We start from the raw sequence: 25,417 nt of genomic DNA on the forward strand, positions 1-25,417 counted from the left end.
TAGACTTTAGATTTTTATTCTTACAGTAAGAAAGTCAATAGTCTAGGTTAGGTCTATTTTGAGATTTGGGTAAGGGGTGGCTAAACTGTAGTTCCCAAAACCTAACCCTTATCTCTCCGCCTCATCTGCACAGGACAAGTTCGAACTCCATTTCTAATATTAGAACAACATGGTCATTACTTAAATTTGGTGTAATATCTTGGCATTATCACCCTCTTGCACAACTACATTATTTCAGAACTATTTATGAGTCTTTTTCTCTTTCTCTCTCTCCTGTTTCCTCTTTCTCTCCTTCTTGACTCTGAGTTCCCAGAGGCAAACATTATTGTTACTCTTATCTCAAAACACCCAGGGCAATTCCTATTGAGCAATGGTGATAGCTCAGTAGATGTTTGTGGACAAACTCACTCAATATGCAAGGAAACAAATAAAAGAATGAATAGCAAGTTCAATACTAGCATATTTACTAAACACAGCTCAATTCTATATATTTTTTCTATGTGTGTGCTTTTTCAATAACTGACCAAACATTTAGAACACATAGGACGAAGCAATGCAGATAATAGTGAATGATGAGGTATTGTCAGTGTGGGTTTGGCTGGGATTGAAACCGAGCTTATCCTTGGAATACTCTGAAATCCAAAGTGAAGAGGAGGGCAGGGCACAGGCTGAACTGTCTTCCCCCAAAATTAATATGTTGAAGTCCAAACCCCCAGTACCTCAGAATGTGGTGGTATTTGTAGATAGGGTCTTTAAAGAGGTAATTAAGTTGATATAAGATGATTAGAGTATGCCCTAATCCCATGAGTGGTGTCATAAGAAGGGGAAATTTGGACATAGACAATGGATAGAAGGAAGACGACATGAAGACACAGGGAGAAGATAGCCATACACCAGCTAAGGAGAGAGGCCTCAAGGGGAACATAAAATATCAACCTTTATGACACTGATCTTGAACTTGTAGCTTTTAGAATTCTGAGTAAATAAACTTCTGTTGGTTAACCTTTGGTACCTTATTATGGCAGCCAAAGCAATCTAATACAGCAGAGTGGACCGTTTTAGAAGGAATTGGTGATTCATACCATGAAGCATATTTCCTATAAGAAAGAAGATTTAAAGGAAACTATCAACATAGCCCACTCTATGCCTGGGTACAGTACTAGGTCTTTTCCAATAATGACCCTTTTACCTCTCGCCAGACCCTATAATGTGGTATCATTAACCTAGTTTTTAAAATAAGTGAGCTTCAACAATTAGGAAATTTCTAAGGATATTTGGCTAAATTATTTCAGAAAGAGAGTTTCAATACAGGCCTCTTTGACTTTAAAGTCTATGTTCTCTTACAGTGCTGTGACCCTTACAAGCTAGATTTCTGAAGGCTGAGGGTCTTGAAGAAAGATGCTCCTGTGTTCAAAAGCAGAAGAGCATCTCCACACACACTCTGGAGATAGAAAGCATGTAGATTCATATTTTAATTACATTTTTAAAATTACAATATTTGCCAGAATACAAGATGCATTTTTCCACAATACACAGACAGACAGACAGAGAAGGAGAGGGGGGAAGCTGAAAGCATTCCCCTTAAGATCAGGAAAAAGACAAGGATGTCCACTTTCGTTACTTTTATTCGACATAGTACTGAAGACCTGGCTATAGCAATTAGAGAAGAAAAGAAATAAAAGGCATCCACATTGGAAAAGAAGGAGTAAACCTGTCAATATTTGCAGACGATGTGGCATTATATAGAGAGAACTGATAAATGAATTTAATAAACTAGTAGGATACAAAATTAATATTCAGAAATTGGTTGCATTTTTATACTCCAATAACAAACTATCAGAAAGAGAAATTAAGAAAACAATTCCATTTACAATTGCATCAAAAAAAAAATACCTAGGAATAAATTTAACACCAAGGAATTAAAAAAAATCTGTACTTAGAAAATTATAAGACATCAAAGAGAGAAATTAAAGAAGATACAAACAAATGAAAGTGTATGCCATGCTCATGGATAGAAAGAATTAATATATTTAAAATGTCCACACTATCCAAAGCAATCTGTAGATTCAATGCAATCCTTATCAAAATACCAATAGCATTTTTCACCAAATAATCCAAATAATCCTAAAATTTATATGGAACCATAAAAGAACCTGAATAGCCATGGCAATCTTGAGAAAGAAGAACAAAACTGTAGGTATCACACTACTTGATATCAAATTATACAAGTCCATAGTAATCAAAACAGCGAGGTATTAGCATAAAAACAGACACATAGATCAATGAAACAGAATAGAGAGACCAGAAATAAATTCACGCTGATATGGTCATTTAATCTATGAAAAAGGAAGCAAGAATATACATTGGGGTAAAGATAGGTTATTAAATAAGTGGTTCTGGGAAAACTGGAAAGATACACGCAATAAAATAAAACTGGACCACCTTCTTATGCCATATACAAGAATAAACTCAAAATGGGTTAAAGACTTAAGTGTAAGACCTGAAATCATAAAACCCCTAGAAGAAAACATAGGCAATAAACTCTCAGACATTACCCTTAGTAATATTTTTACTGATATATCTCCTCAGGCAAGGGAAACAAAAAAATAAATAAACAAACAAATGGGATTACATCAAACTAAAAAGTTTTTCACAGCAAAGGAAACCATCAACAAAATAAAAAGACATCTTACTGAATGGGAGAAGGTATTCGCCAATGATATATCTGATAAGGGGTTAAGATCCAAAATTTATTTAAAAAAAAAAAAAAATTCAAACAACTCAACACCAAAACAAAACCCCAAACAATCCAATTAAAAAATGGGCAGAGGACCTGAATAGACATTTCTCCAAAAAGGATATACAGATGGCCAATAAACATGAAAAGATGCTCAATGTCACTAATCATCAGAGAAATGCAAATAGAAACCACAATGAGATATCACTTCACACCTGTCAGAATGGCTATCATCAATAAATAACAAGTGTTGGTGAGGATGCGGAGAAAAGGGGACCCTTGTGCACTGTTGGTGGGATTGCAAATTAGTCTAGCCACTACGGAAAACAGTATGGAGGTTCCTTGAAAAATTAAAACTAGAACTATCTTATGACCCAGCAATTCCACGCCTGGATATTTATCCAAAGAAATCCAAAACACTAATTCGAAAAGATATATGCACCCCTATGTTCACTGCAGCAGTATTTAAAGTAGCCAAGATATGGAAACATTAAAGCACCCATCAACAAACAATTGAATAAAGAAATTGGGATCCATCCATGTTGTCACAAATAATAAGATTTCATTCTTTTTATGGCAGAATAATATTCCATTGTGTGTGTGTGTGTGTGTGTGTGTGTGTGTGTGTGTATTTTTACTGAAATATTTCATATTTATCCGGGAGTGATTTTGCCCCCCGTATGGCAATGTCTGGAGACATTTTGGGTTTTCACAACCAAGGGAGGGTGCAACTGGCGTCTAGTTTACAGGGGCCAGGGATGCTGCTGAACATCTTACAATACACCGAACAGCCCTCACACCCCAATCCGCAACAAAGAGTTATCCAGCCCCAAATGTCCATAGCACTGAGGGTTTCTGCATAAGAATTCTCTCAATTTTTTTTTGTCTCTGCCAACTTACTTTGTACCGGTCTTAATGATGCATTCGTTTTGACTCTACATAATACATGTAATAAGAGGAATTCATTAATGTATTTATATAAGTTGACTTGTATTTTTTAGAAATTAACCACATTTTTGTAATGTAGTACCAGTATTTGTTTTATAGAACCACACATATGATTTGAAACTTCATTTACCAGTAAACATATCCTGTTTTGTTGCCTGTTATTACCTGATAATGAATACATTTCTTTTTAACTATGGGATTTTATACATTTTTTTCAGGATTAATACAATACTAACATCCATAATATCACAATATCATAATCCAGAATATATGATTTTTCACCGGGACTCCAAAATACAGTATAACATATTTTTAAAATAACGTATTTCCCCTAAAGTATATTTTTATGATTATGTATCATGTAATGCACTTTTTTCAAAATTGTCTACCTTTGAAAAATTGACGTTATTTTTTTATATCTTTGTGTCATGCATAGTGTGAAAAGTGACATTAAGAAATTTTTAAGTTAAAAGTTTATTTAAATTCCTCACCCATTTCATTTGTACTTATTAGATTTGCACTGATTGGGTTCAATTTAGCAAACATTTACTGAGCATTGGAGAAATAATGACAACTAAGAGTTGCTAGCTGTGAAGAGCTCACTTCTGGCCAAAGAGAAACAGGAACAGCAAAACATTTTTCCTTTCCAAGGTGCAAAATAGAGTTTCCTTCTTTATATTTTGTGCCCATCCTGAAGTGTCCATCAACCAGTTACCCTGTTTCTACATAATCTTAATGATTACTAATTTTAACATTATATTGAGTCAAGATCCATAATTTGCTAAAGCAAATTTTGAGTCATTTAGGATATTTTGATTCTTTCCAACTCCTCTTTATAGATAATGTTACAGTAAAAATTTCAAGTATGTGTGTTTTAGTTTTCTTTTAGACTACAGTAGTACATTGGTTTTCAAACATCTCCATTGACAAACATTTCGGTTTACAAATGCCATAAACCTGGAAGTAAATACTTCAGTTTTTGAACACGCTTCAGAAGTCGAACATGTCACATGGCTTCCGCTGAGTGCAAGATCCTGAGGCCTAGCTGTCGGCTGTTTTCGAATATTTCAGTACTTGAGCGGTCTTCTGGAACGGATTACGTTCAAAACCGAGGTACCACTGTATTTCAATAAAATAAATTTCAGAGGAGTGGGATTGCTGAGTCAAATAGTTTGAATATTTTTTGACTCTGTAAGTATATTATAGTGTTACTTATAAAACCTTTGTGCCAACTTCCATTGCAACCAGAGTACAGTGGTGCAATGGTGCAAAATATCATTACGTAGTTTCCAGCATTGAGTTTTTATCTATAAAAAAAATGTTTTTTGTAATTGGATGATTTTTTAAATGTGTCTTAAATGTTGTTTAAATTTTAGGTCTTTGCTTATTGGTAAGGAAGAAACTTTCCTGTATGCCAATTTGCATTTTTTCTGAAAATGTTTATGTCCTATGCTGATTTATCTGTTAGACTCCTAAGATTTTTCCGTGAAATTAAACATAGAATTATTGGTTATTAATCAAACAGTTCTGCTATCACTTGGTTTATATACTCTTAAAGGGTTGTTGTATTTATGGCACATTTACAAGGTTTTGAACAACCATAGAAACTGATATCATGAGAATATTTAACACTTTCCACAAAGAGCTTAGATTTTGGGGGGTATGGGGGGTAGTGTAAACAGCTATGACAACAAAAGAAGTTAAGACCAGTTATTCACTTACCAAAGAGGCAGAGTTACTTTCAAAATGATTATAGTAGCCAAGTTAAAAATGAACAGGGAGGGGGAAAAGAACTCACAGATAACCATCTGTTAAGAAATTTCTTTATTCTTGTCTTTTCTTGCCTTCTACTTTCTCTGTGTGAGCAGTTTAAGGCGATTAATGCAAACATCTGAACATGCTGTTTTGCACTGAGCTCACTTAGTCTTTCCTTCTCAAGTCCTTGACCCAGATAAAGAAAGATATGATTTCCAAATTTGATGAAAGCTTAAATCGGAGGTAAGGGGGGGAAATGCCATCTCAGCTCAAAGTCTGATTTCTCTGGTGTCCAACAATTGTAATTGTAAAATAGAGCTTCACTTAAAACTACCTGTCTTTGTTCATCCAGGCCTCATAGAATCATCGTGTGGAAAGCGACTTTGAAATGTCATTTGCCACAGCAGACCACGTATTTGGAAACAAAACTCAAAACAGCCTGACAAACTTTTTTTTGCCTTATTTGCCACTGTATTTATAATAATCTTAAAAGTGATCAACGGTCATATAAATTTATATACAAAATCAGTTGCCTAAGTCTCGCGCATCTCCTCTCGCTCCCTAGGCAGTCTCATCCAGTGTTAAGCACCAACAGGACCTAGAAGTATGTGTGTCTCCTCCCAGTTTTGTGTTTTCGGCTCTTTTCTCTTTTTAATTGACTCAGTTTATTCAAGTGCCTACAAACATCTCACCATGCACATCCCACAGATATTTCCAAATCAACACATTCAAAACTGAAGTCATCTTTTCTTCTAAACCAGTTTCTCTACCTCTCGTCTTCTCCCCATGAAAAAAATACCTCATCACCCAAGCCAGAAGCCTGCGAGTCCCTGTAGGCCCCTTTCTCTCTCTCTTCTCCATACTCAGTCACTGAATCCTGTCAATTCTATCTGAAAAGAGTCAAAATCTCTCGTGTGTTTCCTTCTCCTCATCCTCACCCTTGCTGCCTGAGGGCATGCACGTCCTTACAACTTCCTGGGCAAATTATGGAAATCTTCTCCAGTTGATCTTCTTGCCACCGGTGGTCCACCTGCCTCCCACACACCACCCCACCTCCCCCTCCTGATACCTGTCAGAGATCTTTAGAAAACACACATCTCATGTGACGTGTGACCACCACTCTGTTCTTATGAGCTCATATGAAAGATCTGAGTTTTCTGCTATAACTGAGATAATCATAGATAAAACCTATATTCACCACAACAGGACAAAATGAGAAATTTTGAATTGTTTCAAGAACCGTTGGCAGGCTGATTGTTTTCCATAATGTGGGATATATGATATTGAAAATTTTCAAGCAGTTTTGTGATCCTGCTTGTATCATGCCCACCCCCTACTCCCACCCCCACCCCTATCTCTAAATCTCACTTCAGAGAGTCTCTTACATTCAAGATACAGACTGTGAACTTAATGATGGAACAGACAGAAGGTAAAATACGTACAGCCTTCCAACGCTACAAACAGATTCGGAACAGCTACAACATGCAATTGTTCAACTAAAGAAACTGACAGATCCTTAAAGAAAGTCCTCCTAAACTGATAATAATATTCAATGATTTTTTTTGTCTCCTTTGAGGTATTCTGAGCTCTTTATAAAAATCAACTCTTTGAATACATGAACAGAGATCAAAGAGTGAACACAAGAAATATCTTTTGAGTCCCTTTCTCGCAATTAAAGATAATTACTTAGGAATCAAAACTAAGGGATGAGAAGAATTACTTTACTTATATACACATAAAATTTTCCCATGGTATTTTTGAGCTATAATGGACCAGTCACTGTGCTGTGGAAACCCATGGTGAGAGAGAAAGAGAGAGAAAGAGAGAGCACCTCATTTTTCTAGGAGTTTCTAAGGGCACAGACGGCACCCAGCACAAGGACTGACACAAAGTCGGTATTCAATAAATGTTGTTGAATGAATATTAGAGAAAAATAGTTGAAAAATGATGAGACACAACAATAGAACAAGACAAACAAATGAGAAACAAGAACTCATAGACACAGACAATAGTTTAGTGGTTACCAGAGGGTAAGGGGGTGGGGGGTGGGAGATGAGGGTAAGGGGGATCAAATATATGGTGATGGAAGGAGAACTGACTCTGGGTGATGAACACACAATGGGATTTATAGATGATGTAATACAGAATTGTACACCTGAAATCTATGTAATTTTACTAACAATTGTCACCCCAATAAATTTAAAAAAAAAACAGAAAAAAAAAGAAAAAAAGAAAAATGATGAGACAATGCCATAGAAGAGGCACACACCATGTGCAGCGGAAGAGGGGGCCTGACCGCAGCTGGCCCAGTGGGGTGAGCTGGTGGTCATGGAAGGCTTCTGTGGAGAATGTTCTAGACAGTGTCCTTTGAGTTACAAAACAGCTTGTGCTATTCCCATTTCGGGAAAAGCTCCTACCTATTTCTCTACTTTCTGTCCTCTCACTCATCATTCAAGACCCAGATGAAGTCTCTACTTCTCAGTGAAGCCAGTCCCAACCATTACACTCACCCCATTGAAATCTTTTGTACTTTAGGTTCTAGAGTGCTTTATTTATATTCTCATACTACGTCTTTATCACGCATTAAGGTCCTCTAGTTTATTTTGTTGAAAGACTTGTATAGCACTTACTATGTGCCAGGCAGTGTTCTAATGACTTTGCAATATTATCTGACATCAATCCTATGTTTAGTTTCACTATTACCTCCTTTTACAGATGAGTAAACTGAAGCCCAGACTTTTAGAATTCTGCCTTTTGCACTATCTAGCAAGCTCCTTGGGAAAAGAAAATGCAGTCTCTGTCTTTCTAACCTCAGCTTGTAGCACATGACTTAGCAAATTGTAGACTTTCAATTTAATAAATAAAAAGAGATGCATATATTATTGAATACAGAATGCTTGGCAGAGGCATTTGTCCAAATCAGAGACTCTACTCATTTTAGAAGACAGTTAAATTCTCTTTAATTCCCCTAAACAACTACAATGTTTAGTAAATTATTGCTCTTAGGGAATAAAAAAATGGAAATAATAGTTACTATTAACTATTATTCTCAAGCCCAACTAAAACTCATCAAGATCTGGTTAACCCATTTACTTCAGAAAGACAAATCTCATACATCACTGCCAAAAAACAATAAAAAACAAAACAAAAAAAGAAGATGTTTTACTTGCAACGTTTCTGTGAGAAGTCTCAGTTCAAAACTGTGCCGTCTGCTGTTTAATGTGATACTAACGAACAGAGAACGTCTACATTTAAAGCTGCTGAAGATGAGAAGATCAACACACTGCCCTCAACGCTGCCAGCTGGAACCACCTCAAGGGAGTGTGTAGGAAGATCCAGAGCACAACAAACAGGATCAACTTGTGGGCAGATCCACCCTGACTGATCCCAAGCATATGGAGGGTCAAGATCTGCTCACGTGTGAAAAGGAAGATATTGAACAGACGGGGCAGAGACCTAAGAGATGTGTGGAACTATGTGAATGATGTGCATTCTTCGAACAGAGAAAAAAGTGTATTAGGTACAACCCGACTGGCCTCTAGGTCTCCTGAAATTTCCACCTCATTGGTTAAGTAGTGAAAATGAAGCCAAGCCTAGAGAATGGAAAAACTTTGATTTTGAAAAGTGCCAAAAGAACATCACTTCTCTGTCAGTGATTATAACCTCAATTATTTGGGGCAACCTCCTGTTTTAAAATGTCGGCGCCACATGAGGAAGGAAACCTTAGTCATTACCAGCTAGCGCGTGGTTTATCCAATAATTCCCTAGCAGAGATTAGTTCGCCCATAGGTAAGGGTAAGAAAAGGACCCAGACTGGTGCCCAGGGAAAGAACAGGAGCCCTAGGAGAGAGGAAAACACAACTACTAAGTGTGAGGAAGTCCTGAAAGGCCCATTATGTGCTTCACAGTTTTCTCAGCTCAGCTGTGTCACCAAGACAGGGCATAGCTGCTGGTATATCCCAGACGTTGGTAACAAGCAGTGTCTACTCAGGAAGCTGAGTAGTTTTTAGTGAGTGAGAAGTGCTTCTTTACCAGTCAGTGTCAGTTTCAAAAAAAAAGGTGATTTGAGTGAGTGGGCTCAGGTCAGTACCCATGATGCCTGGGGAACAATCCAACAGCCAAGAGAAAGCACACGCTCTGGCATCAGGCTGATCATGGGCACATGGGGAGTCAGAACTCAGGGCTGAAATTACACAGAACTGGTCAGTGACTCAGTGTTCTGCTCTGCCCCACAAAGACAGGTGCATTGCTGCTCCCTGCACACCCAGATTGCAAAGACGTTTGTGTCATAAACAGTATGAAAAGGCGTTGAGATGCCAGTGATGGTTTACTCCAGATCACACAGTCAGGTTCCGGAGACAATCAGTGCAAAAGATCTGCTCCCCTGTCACATTCTAATCATCTAACTGGTGGACCAAAGCTACCCAGTAATGACAACTTTCAAAATGGCCGAGTGTGCGTTTGCGTTCCAGTGCACAAGAGGTGCAAGGGGCTTTCAGTTGAGCTGAAAATTAAGAGAAGCTGCCTTGGGATCCAGGGCACAGAAAGAAGAAAAAAAAAGACAAAGTCCTCTTTTCTGCATTCAGGCTAAGAGCCAGAGCTGCCCTGAAGTATTGTGCATGTTGTGCCCTGCACAAGGGCACCCAGTTCAAGTGGGCATGAGTGGGAACTCCTCTGCAAACCACGTGATTGCCTGGGCAGGACTGTGTCAGCTCCAGGAGGGGTACCATTTTATAACTGGTCTGCCCAAAGTGGGTACCTTGTGGTTTTACTAAGTGCTCCACCCAGCCGGTGTACCTTTATCTTAGTAGGCACAGACACACCTTATAAGCAGAGGCCATGCCAAGCCCATTTTAATACTGGGCGTCAGCAGGAGCAAAATAGAGAGCTGAGGGGCAGCTAATGCCCCTCCATACCAACCCCTGCAATTCCTACCCTTCCCTCCCACAGACCTCACTCACCTCGGAGTCTCTGCTGTGGTCTCACAAACAGAGAGCTCGTTGTCTCAGGAAGACCCACAAAGAGAGGCCCAGAGGTCTAGTAATGCCCACAGGCATGGATGAGCTTCTCTAAGGAGCTCCCGAGAGTCTAAACGTGGATATGAAAGCACACATGCAGCATTCGCGAGAAGGGAAGAGAAAAGAGGGGGCAGAGGTGGTGCGTACTGTGCATACCTCAGACACCTGCCCAGTGGAGAGGTGGGCGGGGGTGGGGCTTGGTTGGAAGGAGCTGAGTGGTGGGACCACCTCTGAGAAGGTCATGTTCCTTTGTCATATGTTGGGAAATGAAAAGTTGAGGGAAGTTGGAAGAACCTGTGTTGAACAGTAAGAGTGGGCTAAAGGTTAAGTTTCCCCAGGGATGGATACAATCTTCCTATTTGCTTGATTTCTGAGTCTACATCTGGGCTCTTTATCTCCCATCCTTTCTAAAAACCAGAAGTATCCTGGTTTGGGGATTCCTTCGTGACCTCATGGATGGTCTTCTCGTGAGCCTGAGGATACCTTCAACTGGTAGGAGGAGGAGGCACGTGACTTTTCCTATTTGCTGAAGTCAGCCCCTAAGCTCCCAGCTGACACGAGGAAAATGCAGGAATCGAGCCCTGTAGAAGCTCCCCTCTCCTGGGATGAATCTCATCCTTTGGTCCTGTGAGCCAGCTCCATGGGCATGAAGGAGATTTCCGTATGACACAGCAAAGGTGCTCAGGGTGAAGAGCATCCTTCTCCAGCCTCCGGCATCATCCAGCTTGCCTGTGAATTTTGCATTTTAAGCACCTCAGATCTCAGTTTAATTAAGAGCATCACTGCTCCCAGAGAAATCTGGTGACAGAAACGCAAGCAAGCAAAAAAGCACAGCTCAGCTAGCTAAGTTCCATTCCTTCAAGCAAGCATTTAAGGAGAAGCTGCTCCTGCCCAGCAGGGCACAAATGCTGCTGGGGAGTAGGGCCTGGTGACGGAGAGAGCTACGAGTCCCGAGGCCACAGCCTGGTCAGAGACAAGCAGACGGAGGGCAGCTTTAGGACAACCTATCACCAAGTGTGCAACAATCTCTTCACGAGTGCAGAGGACCACAGGGAAAGGGGTCCAGCAGGCAAACTGGCCCTAAAAATAAGTGTGGGGTTGCTGAGATAATTGAATGTGACAGCGTCTGGAAAGTGCTGAGTGAGAACCTGCCAAATAACTGTAACTACCCCACTTGGCTCCAGGGCCCCCAAAGGAGATCTCCTAGAAGGACTGTGCTTGTGGCTAACCTGCTGGGGGAAGGTGAACTCAGCCCCTTCCCTTCTAGAGAAGCTAAGCCCAGGAGAACAGAAATAGTTAAGATGAGCTGCAGTCAACTTATCCCTTCTCTCTGACAGCTGACACTTTGGAGCACTTAAAAATGCCAACGGCCCCACTGAAAGCTCCCTGTTTGGGACCCACACCACTGCTTTATCTATCCTGCATCATCTCCCTGAACGGTAGACGTGGCTATGAATCCAGAATACATTTTTCTCAGTTAACACAATGACATTTTACTGAACAGGAACTAAGCTGGGCTCATCTGGAGCTAAGAGATAGAAGGGGATGGGGAGAGGGGCGAGGGGGAGGAGAAGAAGAGGAGGAGGAGGAAGAGAAGGAGGAGGAGGACAAGGAGGAACTAAGGTTTTACTGGAGAGGCAGGATATCACGGGAGGTGATGAAGTTGGGCGTTAGAGCCCCAACCTTGCCACTCTCTAACCATGTGGCTTTGAGCAAATTGCTAAACCTCATTTGTCCAGTGAGAATAATAACAGTACCTACCTGATGGGGTTTTGCAAATATTAAATTAGCTAATATATGTAAAAGGCTTAAAAACAGTAGCTCACACAATTTCTCTCTATATATTATAGTCTCTGTTATACAATCATTAGTTATTAATCCGTAACAACATTGTGGCATAGATGCTATGAGTATTCTCACTTTGCAGATGAGGAAACTGAGACACTGAGCCCAAGTCATACAGCTATTAATAGTAAATGGTGGACCTGGGGATTGAACCCATAGCCTGCGACACTCACCGAGCTATGTTGTCTCTTAAACACTACACTATACAAGTGGGGCAAAAGGGCTCCTGTTCAACATCATATTAAAGAAATGATGTATCTTCAGGTACCAGGACTTTATGCAGACGGATTTCCAAGTAGCAAACTCCACCCATGGAAACAAAGCATTTTTACAAGCGCTCAGCCTCTTGGCCCATGGGCCAGTTATTGCCTTCTGAGGCTGCGTCTTAAAGTGCAATTGCTACTGTCCCACCCGAACCTATCAAATCAGATTTGCTGGCATGCAGCCTCGGAATCCTCATTTTTAACACTCTCCCACACATACACAACCATCCTCATCACCATATTCTCCCCCTATATTTCTCATGCACCCCAAAGCTGGGAGCCATGGCTCTAGGTTGTTTCTGCCCAATTTTATTGGGTTTTTTTGTGGGTTTTTAAACATATTTTTAATAGACACCTGAAATGTTCCCAGTATCAAATTCAAAACCTTAAAAAAAAAAAGCACTATTTGACTGTGTTTTACAAATAAAACAGTCTCCCATAAAAGTGCCGAATCTGTGGAAGGTGTGGTTTGAAGGAAATCCCATCAGTACCATTTATCCAGACCGTTTCCATTAGGAAAGAAAACATTAACTTCCTAATTATCCCCACATCTCCAAGTCTGCAGTGGTTCTTTTAATCACTTGTTTAGAATGGAAAAGTTAATCCTCTTCAACCCCACTCATAGTTCCCAGAGGGAAGCAAAAATGACTTATTCTTGTCATAACAGGGGCTGTCTTGGTGATCTGTGATCTGGAGGTTAACTGTTCATTCCAGAGTGAACACACCTGCCAGATACAAATTCCTCCTTCTTTCCTTATTGGAATGTCACACAGAGAGCTTTTTTTCTTTTTTTTTATTCCTAGTGCATATGTTATTCCAAACAGAAATGTGTTGCCTAAGTCACTCAAAAAGCATAGACGAGTTGATCCATGAACTACCCAGTCTTATGACTTCCCGACAGCTCACACTTCACCCATGCCACTGAGCACTGGGACGTCACTGACCACATGTCAATGGAACAGTCTTGTTCTAATAATAACACAGCAAAAAGTAATAATAACTAGCATTCATTGAGCACTACATTCCTAAACTTTGTGCTTAGTGCTTCTCTTAATTAACTGACAGTGAAAAGAACCAGGAAAAAGAGGAAAGCTGCTCACCTTTGAAAAATGACAATTCACAGAAAAATTTCTCTGGTGAAATGTACAGTATGCAATTTAACAGTTGCCATGCCCTTTCCCTTGGTGTCCCTACGCTGTTCATGGACCCCAACCAGCTTGCATGTGACACCCCTCCAGCTGCCCTGCCAGATGTTTTTCTTTGCTGGTCACCTAGCAGATAGATAGATACACAAACGGAAAATACCTTCAGTCTGCTGGAAACTCTCTGAGGGATTTTCTTCCAACACAGCGCTCATGGGATTTTTGTAGGGGGTTGGGAGGACAGGGATTGGGTGGTGGAGTTACTTCAGGTTGAAAATGAAGAGAAGCAATATGTGCAGCTGGCCATCCCTGATTAAACACAAGCTCCTTCGTTAGCAGTGGTCTCAGCCTGCAGCATTTGGGTTGTGTTCCCCTGAGCTATTAGGATGTTCATTAGTTCAAATAAAAATCTGCAAGCAAGCTACTAATAAAGACAGTAATTTTGCTTCTCTACCAACATGACTGTGGAGCATTTTTGGCTTATTATCTTATTTAATTGTCTAAGGAAACTAATTGTTTTGGCTCACTTGTTGAATTATATAATGCTTAGCTGCTTTCTTGTAGAGCAGGCCAGAACATTTTGGCACTGAAGAATACGTATTTGATCTATGAAGTACAGTCTTTTGAATATACATTTAGACTATGGTGGAAATTTTACTTATTCAGAAGCTCATTAGTTTGTACTGGAATGTCTTTTGGATGATAATCAATAAAATATTTATTCTATAAGCAGAGGTATCTGTATATAGGGAGAGGAGTCTCCTTGGATCAGGAACCTACTTTGCCCTAGAAATAGATTCTTCATAGACAATTCTATGGTGGTGGTGATAATAATAATTAATAATAATAATAATAATAATGACATTGAACAAACTTGGCCGTCCCTCAGACTTGTGTTCAAATTAAATTCTACTACTAACAGCTCTGAACTTCATTTTTCTTCTCTGTAAATCGGTTACCACATCACAAGGTTGTTGAAAGAATTGAATGTGCTAACGTATATTAGAGTTTTGACCCATAGTAGATATCTAATGAAATTAGATCTTGCCAGAACTAGAATTGCCAGGTAAAATACAGGACACTAGGCATATTACTTTCCTATTGCTGCTGTAACAAATTACCACTAACTTAGTGACTTAAAACACCACAAATACATTGTCTTACGATTTTGGAGTTTAGAAGTCTAACATAGAACTGCAAGGCTGTTTCTTCTAGAAACTCTAGGGAAGAATGTGTTTCTTTGTCTTTTCCAGCTAAGTACTAGAGCTAACTTACATTCCTTGGCTCATGGCTTCTTCCTCCATCTTTGAAACAAGAAGTACAGCTTCTTCTTTACTCTTTAACCTCTGCTTCCATCCTTACATCTTCTCTCTTATAAGTACCCTTGCGATTAATTAGCCCACTTAGATAATTCAAGGTAACCTCCTTATTTCAAATTTATTCATATCTTCAAGTCCCGTCTGCCATATAAGGTCAACTATTCACATATACCTGTGATGGAAATTGGACAATTTTGGAGGCCACTGTTGAGTCTACTACAGTCCACCCTCTGGCCCCCAAAGATTCACATCCATCTCTTATGTAAAATACATTCACCCAATCCCAGCATCTCAAAAAGTCTCAAACCATTGCAGCATCAATGCAATTTCAAAGTCTCATCTAAATACCATCAACCCAAAAGTCCTAAATCTCATTCTTTAAATAATGTGTGGGTCAAAACTCTCAATAATAATCCATCTGAGGCAAAATTCCTCTCTATCTGTGAAAATAAAAATCAAGTTATGTGATAGCAAAATACAATGGGACAGACATAGGATAACAGTTATAGTAATTGCCATTCAAAAATAGTGGTGGGGATGGAACAAAGAAAATAATCACTGGTTCCAAGCAATAGTGAGATTGAACTGGCAAAAATTCATTTTGTTTCAAGGCCTGGGAATAATCTCTGTGGTTTGCAGCTCTGCACTTTGGGCCCTCAGTTGTATCTTCTGGGCATGAAGCTCTGCCCTCTCTGCCAACAGCTTTGCTACCTGGGTCATCCTTCCGTTTTCATGAGGGTAGAACATACTTGTATTTTCATCTGAGTAATTTTTAACTCTATTTCCTGCATATATAATTTGTTGAGTCAGACAATTTCCTTTTATTTCTTTTTCTCTCTGTCCCTTTTAATCCAAGCTGGCAGTATTTCTAACCGTATAACGTCCTCAAGAACATTGTGAATTTCTCATATGGAGAGACTCACTCCATTAGAAAAAAGGCTTCTCCACAGATCCGTCCAGATAATCTCATCTCTACTTTTGATTTCTCCTGAGATGGCTAAGGGGATCCATGAGTCACATGCATAATCTCTTCAAAGGAAGGTCACGTGATTGAATACTTGGACCTTTTGATCCTTCCAAGGAATTAGCAATAGGTTGTTGAGCCACATCCTTGGTTTTCTCTCCAGAGCTCCTTTTTCCTGACAGTAAATCTCCTAAATGCAGTATCTTGCAATCTGAATAGGTTGAGAATTTGCCAAATCATTAAGTCTTTGTTCATTTTTGCTTAAGAGATCTTCCCTCAATCTTTCTCTTTTCCCCTCACATATTATTATAAGCAGCAGAAGAAACCAGGTTATACCTTCAACACTTTGCTTAGAGGTCTTCTCAGCTAAATATCCAAGTTCATCACTTGCATTTCTGCTTTCCAGGTAACAATAGGACACAAATCAACTAAATTTTCTTTCACTACATAATTTTCTTTCCTTCATAACAAGGATCCATTTTATTTCAATTTCCAATAACATCTACCTAAATTCAAGTTTTAGATACACAATGAATATTTGGTACAAGTGTGTCCCAAAAATATATATATATATATATATTGTTTATCTGAAATTCAAATTTAACTGGGCATCCTGAATTTTTATTTGCTAAATCTGGTATCAACTAGGTACTACGAAGGATTCCAAGAAAACAGGATAAACAATGAGGAAATGCTGAAAATGGAGAAGAAAATAATAAAAGAAATGCACAACATAAGACTGTGTCTGGAAGGGCAGGCCATATTAAAGAGCTATAGCAGGAAGCCTTGAACAAACAGGAAGGCAACTTTGTGGGTTCAGAGAAGGTGAGTGATGGAGAGAGGGGGATTAATCCTGAAAGACTAGAGGCACTGAGGATGAACACATCTCACCTCATTATTTTGCTAAGGGTCACACCTGCCAAGAGAACCTCATTTTATCAACACTTGGCTCTAAGGATGAAAGATATTTGTCATCATTCTCTAGACCCCTTGTGGCTAGGCAGAGAGAGGGAGATGGAGGAAGGGAGGGGGAGGGAGGGACAGGGGAGAGAGTGGGGGCGAGAGACAGAGAGAGAAAGAGAGAGAGAGAGAGAGAGAGAGAGAGAGAGAGAGAGAGAGAGAGAGAGAGAGAGAAAGCATCTATGTGCATGGCAGCACCACGATTTTAGTTAAACTTATTAAGAAAAACTTTATCTTTAGTGGGAAGCTAGCACTCTTTATGCAATAAGTTGGTGGACCACAGTGAATAGATACTCAAATTAATTTGATACCATGTAGGTAAGTATGGGTCACATTGTCACACAAAAAAATATTACTAATTCCACCTTATTAACGTGTGGCTTTTCCAAAGCAAAAGGGGTTTTAAGTTTATCAATGGCATCTACTGCACTAAATTGTTTGCTTCACTGCCCTCCCCACCCCACTCCAAGGCAGGAAAACCTTTCAATCTGTAACATTTAAACTTCTCTACTACTTGGGAAAAGATTAGAATACCACTTAGCTTCGAGTGACTTTATATCTATTTCAGATATAAATCACCTTTACCCAGTGATCTTCGAGGTAGAAATTGAGCTGGGATGGGGAGACCTGATTGCCTTCTCTCTTAAATTATCCTGAACACAACTTTCAGGGGAAATTTCCTCTTAATAAAAACAGGTGCACTTTAGTTCTCTCTGCGTGTCAGGTGCTCTTCTAAACACTTCACATGTATAACTCACCTAATTCTCAGTACAACCCTACAAGGAATGTACTAGTGTCATCCTTGTTTTATTAATGAGAATACTGAGGCACAGAAAGATTAAATAACTTGCCCAGGGTCACGAAGTTATAAATGGCAATCTAGTTCTAGAACTTACGTTCCTCACCATTCTGCACTCTGCCTCTCCCAGTATTTGAAGTGAATTCTTAAAATATTAGGAATTTCTATCACCAAACACTAATGACAAGACTCATCCACCAGAGGTAAATAGAAAGAACTCTTAGTATATATGTAAGAAGACCTTGATTCAAGCACGCTCGGTGATTTAATACCATGCAAAAATTCTTCAGTTGGTCAAAGACTTGAGCTCTGAAGTTAGACCCACCTGTATTTCAGTTCTGGTTCCTTTCCTGACCACGTGACTTCAGCCATCAATTAACCACTTTAAGTCTCAATTTTTCCACCAGTAAAATGGGAACAATGATACTAAATATTTGTAGAATTGATGTTAAAATTACATGTTATTGTTATCATTGACACTGTTATTTTTTTTTCTAACACCCATACAGTACATCTGTATGACAGAAATAGAACCACAGTATTGTATCATTAAATAGTGTTGGGAGTAGCAATGAAGAACAAGTAACAGACCCAGTTTTCACTGTTTCAGATTTAGTGAAAGCATTTAGAGAATCCAAAGGTGGGTATGAAGGTGCTGAGAGAGGACATATAGACCCTTAAAGGAAAGATTATGAAAAAGGTTCAGTGACTTAACCCTCAGAAGGTAAAAGACTGAGCTAAGCGTTTAGTCAAATGCATGAAGGATAATCATTACACAGCTGCCTCTCATCACCATTAAATCCAAAAAATTTAATTTGGATACATTCTTGCTGGAAAATCTTCAGGTCACTGATAAAGTATAGGACTGGGTTGCCATGAGAGACTAATTCTTTTCCTGGTGGAAATCATCTAAAAGAGGAACTTCACATCTGTCTGGAATAATATAGGTACAATCTGTCCTAGACAGGAGGGGATAAATGAGTCCAAGGGTTCCATGAGAATTATACTGAAAGAACATTTACATTGCAATGTTAAATTATCATTTGGAAAAAAAGCTTTCTACATATATATATATTGTTTATTCTTCTGACACTATAATTGTAAGCTTGTGTCCTTTTCATTCTTTCTTTTTTTATTTTTAAGTAATCAAAATATCCCTCATTCTCACGAATGAAGCCGTCTCACACCTACCAGTTTTATTTAGTTGTATTTCTTTTAAACTTCTTTGTTGTGCTCTTTAGTTTGGAGTTGAGATTCTTTTTTAAATATTTTTCCTTTTTGTGATTGGAAAAATAGACATCTTCAATATAAACATTTTTAAAAATAAAGACCAAACTCAAAAGAAGAATGAAACACCCATAATCCCAATTGAAACATTCTGGCTCTTCAATGAATGTACAAATTTTTTCTTTAAAGGTGAGAATGTTTAATATTGGAGAAAGTATGGTGAACTAGGCAATTTTATCCACTGCTGGACTGGTAGAATAAAATTTACCTTTCTGGAAAGCACTTTCCAGAATGACTCAGGAGTATTAAAATATTTAAACATTTTGATCCAATAATTCTAATTCTGAGACTATGCTAAGAATTAGGAAAAGAATAAGCTTTATACATAGAGATGTCCAAACCACTATTAAGGACATTGAAAATGCAATCAAACTAAGTGTACAATTATAATATTGTACATTAATTTAAAATTATGGGTTCTGATAATACTTTAAAAATTGACCGTTGGCTTAAAATTATTCCTTGACTGCCTCAATATTGCTGAAGGCCAGAACTCATTCAGGTAAGACAGTGACAAACCAGTAGCCAGGACTTTGTGTGAAAGACATTACTTTGTTGTTCTCTTTTTTTTTTCAGAAGAGACAAATTGCAGGAAAACAAGATTAAGTGAGAAAATCAGTTTTCAAAGGAACCTCTTCCACAGAACAGCCTGGAGTCCTTGGTTTCATCGCATCTCCTGTTCTGCCCTTTATCTTTGTCTCAGTACCAAAGAGCCTTTGGGGTTAGAGTGATGACAGAGGGCACATCTGCAAGATTCACCCTCATCAGAGGAGCATGACATTCCACACAGCAGGCATTTCAAGCAAGAAGCAGGAAAGTCAGTTTTACAAAGATTTCCAATGGCTGCTGACCACTTTTAAGGTGTTTCTGATCAAATCAGAGAGCCAAAACACTTTTTCTGAGCTGTTCAGATTTCTTCTTTCTAACTTGGATAAGGGGGGTGTATACATGGGAATGTTAAGTGCTTAGCAATATTCAGGGAAGAGAAACAACTGAGACTAGAAGCCCACATTTTAGATTATTTAAACTTCTACATTCACCTCACTATTATATCCCTGCTGTCAGATTACATGTACAAAGTACAAATCAGAGGGGTAGGAGGGGTTCAACCCTCTAGTTGGTGATCCTATGACTAGCACTTCAAGAAAGGATTATATCTTATGGAGAAGCAGATTGTAAGGGACAATGCTGTCTCAGTCCTTCTTCCCTGAGCATCAGAATATCGGCTGACCATGTCAACTGATCCGCTGAATTGAAGTCAGTGATGCTGGAATCGGTACCCATACTCTAGGCTTTATAATAACAAAACAATTGCCTGCACATGACTGATACTACCCTGTGAAATGTACCACACGCATTTTTCTAAGCCATGAATTTGTTTATTCTTACACACACACACACACACACACACACACACACACAGTGGTTGTGAAGTTAGCTTGGGCTCTTCCTCAACAGGGAACTGATAAAACCCTCAATCCGCTATGACTCAGACATTTGTCTCTACGCAGACCCCATCTGTATCCTCTTTTTTGCCTCATCCTGATTTTACTTTCCTCTTCTGTGTCCCTTCCACTTCTGCCTTCCCATTCGGATCTGAGTTGAAAAGGACTATTCCTTAAATAGAGATTTTTACACAAATTAAATGAATTCTCCTTCCCTCTACCTGCAGCTACTCAAAGAGCTGACTTTAACAGATACCTGTAGCTCTTGTCCCTCCTCACTCAAGGTCCCTTCTATCCTTGTATATGTTCTGCAAGATTGTTGTTAGATAACCATCACCACCACCACGATGGCAGGAGTTTGCCATATAAACACTTCAAGCCCTTTCTTCCTTGACTTAGAGTTATCCTTAATTTTAGTGAAGGGTTGGATATGTTTTGAGTAAACTTGCATGCAGCCTGAGAGTCCCAGGAAAATACAAATAAGACTACTTCCAAAGTAGCCCCTTAAGTACATTGTGTCCACTAAGAATTTTCTGTTCCATAGGCATAAGAAAAAAAGAAAGAAAGAAAAAGAACACTTATAGAGGATAGAGTTTCACATGCGTTTACTACAACAAAAAAATGGATGACCCCTTGCAAATAATTTGGCATCTGTTATGATGCAAAATCAATAACCTAATTTGGGGAATCCCAGTTTAGAACGTTGATTAATTAATCAGTGACACTCATATCTGAATTAATAGATCACCTTTAATAATTACCATCAAGCCCCATGAAAATATGCTGAACATTTACAAACTTTTTCCAATAACAAAATAATAGTAATCACATTATAATAAAACTATTTATTTAATTCTGGTCTTTTGCCACAGATTATTTTCACAGCAACCATGAAAAATGGGTATCCTTTATTCATTCACTTATTCAACAAACATTTTCTGCACTCCAGGTACTAAGACCCAGGTTACAAAAGTGACTATGACCTAGACCTTGATGAGGAGAACAGAGTATATTACAAAAGATACTCATGTAAGTTGCAGACACAGCAAAGGTAGGTAATAAACAGGGGAGATCAGAGACATGTTCTTTGAGGAGGCAGCCACTGAGGTGCCAAAGGCAGCATGAGCAGGAGAATCCTATCACAGAAATCCAAACACCAGGTGACTGGAAGGAGAGTGAGGATGTCAGCAAGGTGAATCAAAAGCTCATGGTGGCTAACTCGACGCAAGGAGTAAGAAGGGTAGAGGAGGGTAGGCCTGTGAGGTAAATGGCAATGCCAATATTTGGTGATGAGTTTACCCTCATTTTATATATGAGGAAACTGAGGCTCCAAATGGCTCAAGACCTAACCAAAGGTCACACTAGTGGTTAATGGCCAAGTCAGAAATCAAGTATATTTTGGTGGCCTCCAAATTTACGCTCTTTTCATGGATCCAACCCACTTTGTCAGTCCTTTTGTGGGAAAATTCAATGGATAGCAGTTTACCTTTGCTGGAGAGACAGTAAGAAGTATTTACCAAATGAAAAGTTAGTTTCCTTTCTGTCCCTGTGTTCACCAAGAAAAGGTGCCAACTCTGAAACTATTTTTTTCCTCCCCACCATTCCCCTTCATCCCGTTAGTCCTACTTTTTCTATTGGATTCCCTACGGAACACTAAGCCCTGAAAAAGAAAGGCATTAGAAAGCCCCCACACAGCTCAGGATAATTACCATTATCTTCAAACTACATATTTCCTTGTCTACACTGCCCAATGTTAGAGACTTACTAAAAGTATGTTTTTATGTCCTTGCTTTCATGGTATGCAAAAGCAGATGCAGGTTGTAAATTCAGCAGGGAAGAGAGCACACATTTTGCTGGCAGTAGAACTCACTCATAAATCTTACATACTGAGTGGAAGACTAAATTTAGATTTTAAATCAATTGACTTTTTCAGAAGGTTAGAATTATTGACCAAATGAAAACAGAGTTACCCCTTTTTCCCTCCCTGGAAGATGGTAGTCACAAATTTTGAACCATCCTACATTTTTTATATTGAATTTCAAGTATAAATGTAAAATTAGAGGGTAAATTTGCTCAGAATTATAAAACCTCCCTTATTTACCCAACATCTATTTGTGTAAATTGTATATATTGAACCCCTTTGTTAAAATTAGAGAATGTCCCAAAATGTTATATAGAACTTCAGAATTTTACTACCTAAAAGTTTTTAAGAATCATTTGAAGTCATTATGGCAACCTCTTAATAAATTACCCAATTACACAGAAATACAGTATTCCATTCACCCCTGTAAATTTCATTACAGTTCACTTATGTAAATATGATGCAAAGATTAATATTTTTATTTACCTAATTTATTTATATGAATTAGTACAAATATTTCATTAAAAATGCACTACAAAGGAAATGCCTCAAGGAGAATTACATATTGCATTTACTGAGAAACTGACTCTTATCTCCAGAGAGTTCTTAATAGTTAACAAGAGAAAGATGTTCTAATAATCCAAAAATTGCAGTATACCATATCCTGCTTCATCCAGTTATAGACAACTCCAAAGCTAAAATCTAAAGATAGTTCACAAGATGACAGGCCAAAAACATGGCTATCAGATTTAAATGTGAAAATGTGACTTGTTTCTATATTCATCCATGCCATATGGAATAATTTCTGCTTATAGTTTTTCACTCATTCAATGAATATTTACTGAGCTTAACTTATGTATTTTGCTGTGTATATGTGCTCCCGTGTATAATGCACACCCACACTTTCGCCCAAACTTTCAGGGGGGAGAAATCATCTTTCGTTTTAAATTTTTAATTCAAATTTTATTTGTTTATATTTAGATACTTGTTTTTTGTATTATAAAGGAATTTTAGAATTTATTTACTTATTTATTTATTATTACACATTTAACTCATAAGCATAAATAAAATAAATAAAAACATTTAGATAGATAGGGAATTAGTACTACCCATGTACAATGTGCATCCTTATTTTTCCCTCACAAATTTGGAGATGACATGAATGGGAACTATAAATGGCACATCAGTGTAAACCCTGGGTTTGCAAAAAAGTGCACATTATACACAGCAAAATATGGTACTTTGCTATGTATATCTAGTTCTTCATGAAATACACAGAATCACGATTTTTAAGCCAATTGAGATATTTTGCCTAACCTCTATCTTCATTTCTGACATTCACATAAGACAATGAACATTAAGTATTTGGGCATTGGAGCTGCTAGATCAAGTTGTTCTGAATACCCTTGAGGAGTTTATTTTCTAGTGGAAAAAAGATAATGATAATAGAAATATACTATAGTTCAAACTAGGTCTGGTTTCCCCAAGGTTTGTTTAAGGGAAATGATGTTAACAGGATTTGAGTTAAGGATAAAACAAAGTAGAGGGTTAAGAATACTTCCGATAGTCGAGCATTCTCCTTTGCTTAGATTCACACAGTGCTCTGGCCCGGATCAGGGGATGCTTCATAGAAGAAGTGAGCTTTAGGGATTTGCACTGAGCTTTGGAGGAAATCCAGGATTTAGACTTTTAAAGATGGGGACAGAAGAAACAGTGTGGTCTGTCAATGTTGGAACTCTGAACATGGGAGTCAAGTATGGAGAGAAGAGCAATGGGCAGGCACTGAGCTTCCCAGAGGTGGTGAGGTCTCCAAGGATGGAGGTGACATGAATGGGAATTACAAATGGCACATCAGTGTAAACCCCGGGTTTGCTCCTGAGGGCCTAGGCAACGTTTTCTGAGAGAAGGGTGCTCAAATGAATAATGGCCGATTTTTCACAGGAAAACGTTGTCAGTCAGGCAGCTGACCTGGAAATTAAGGTGGCGAGCCCTAAGCATTAGTATTTATCAGACTCTGGTCCCTGAGACTGGGTAACAAAAACTGGAAGCATGTTTGTGGTAATAGATTGCTTTGTGTTTTTGTGCACAATCTTATCCCACCAAGGATCATAATCATTCAAAATCACCCAGGTGTTATGGGACAAATGCTTCTCAACATACAGATTTTCTACTAGAATACTCTCATAGAAAGAAAGAGACTTTGAGAGACAGTTGCTTCTGGTGATGTTCAGTTAGCTGGGACCCAAAGTCCATACTTCCTTCCACAGATACCCAATCCTGAGTCAAATCATCTAAATGTTAAAAATGATATAGAATGCACTATGAACAAGAGTTAATAATAGCATGCTACATTTCTGCCTCACTCCTAAAAATGTAGCTGGGGATGAAGCCATTAGCTGAACAACTCACTACTCACCTTTTTTTTTTTTTTAAGTATTTGGGTAGGAGTATTGACTACTTATTGATTCTGCATCAGAAAATTGAAAATTTGAATACCCAAACTAAGAGACTCAAGAGCGGAAGCTGATCAGTTAATCACTGCTCAGCTCACGGAAATGACAAAAAGGGAAAGTCCCAGTATAATGCCTGAATGTCATGCTAGGAGCTGAAATAAAAAGTTGACCACTATTAAAGGTTTTGGTTCTGCAACTAAGCACCAAATCACCAATTCCAAGAAAGCTCTCCTTTTGTGGTGGAATAACTACCAATAATGCCTGTGTATGAAATGCACACCGAGATGGGGCAAGGCAAATCAAGACAGCTCATCCAAATTGTATCAATAACAGGAGAACTTGTGGGGGAAGCTGCCTCTCCAGCCTGAGCCCAGTTGACGGTGTCATTTTGGCTTAAAGATAACTATTCCAGCCCCCTTTATGTCACTATTCCAGGATTCCTTTTATGAAAGGAGGTTTTAACAAAGAAAAATATTTACGAAAAACAGGAAAGATATTACATAGGAAGTTATGTACCATAGAATGAGACAATGTCAGACTATTTAGTGATTGATTTAACAGTGCTACAAGTCCAGGCCACACCTTATGCTTGGAGATGGAATGTTCCCCAAGAATTCAAAA

Source organism: Rhinolophus ferrumequinum, chromosome 6 (assembly GCF_004115265.2).
Source record: "Rhinolophus ferrumequinum isolate MPI-CBG mRhiFer1 chromosome 6, mRhiFer1_v1.p, whole genome shotgun sequence".
Taxonomy (NCBI): Eukaryota; Metazoa; Chordata; class Mammalia; order Chiroptera; family Rhinolophidae; genus Rhinolophus; species Rhinolophus ferrumequinum.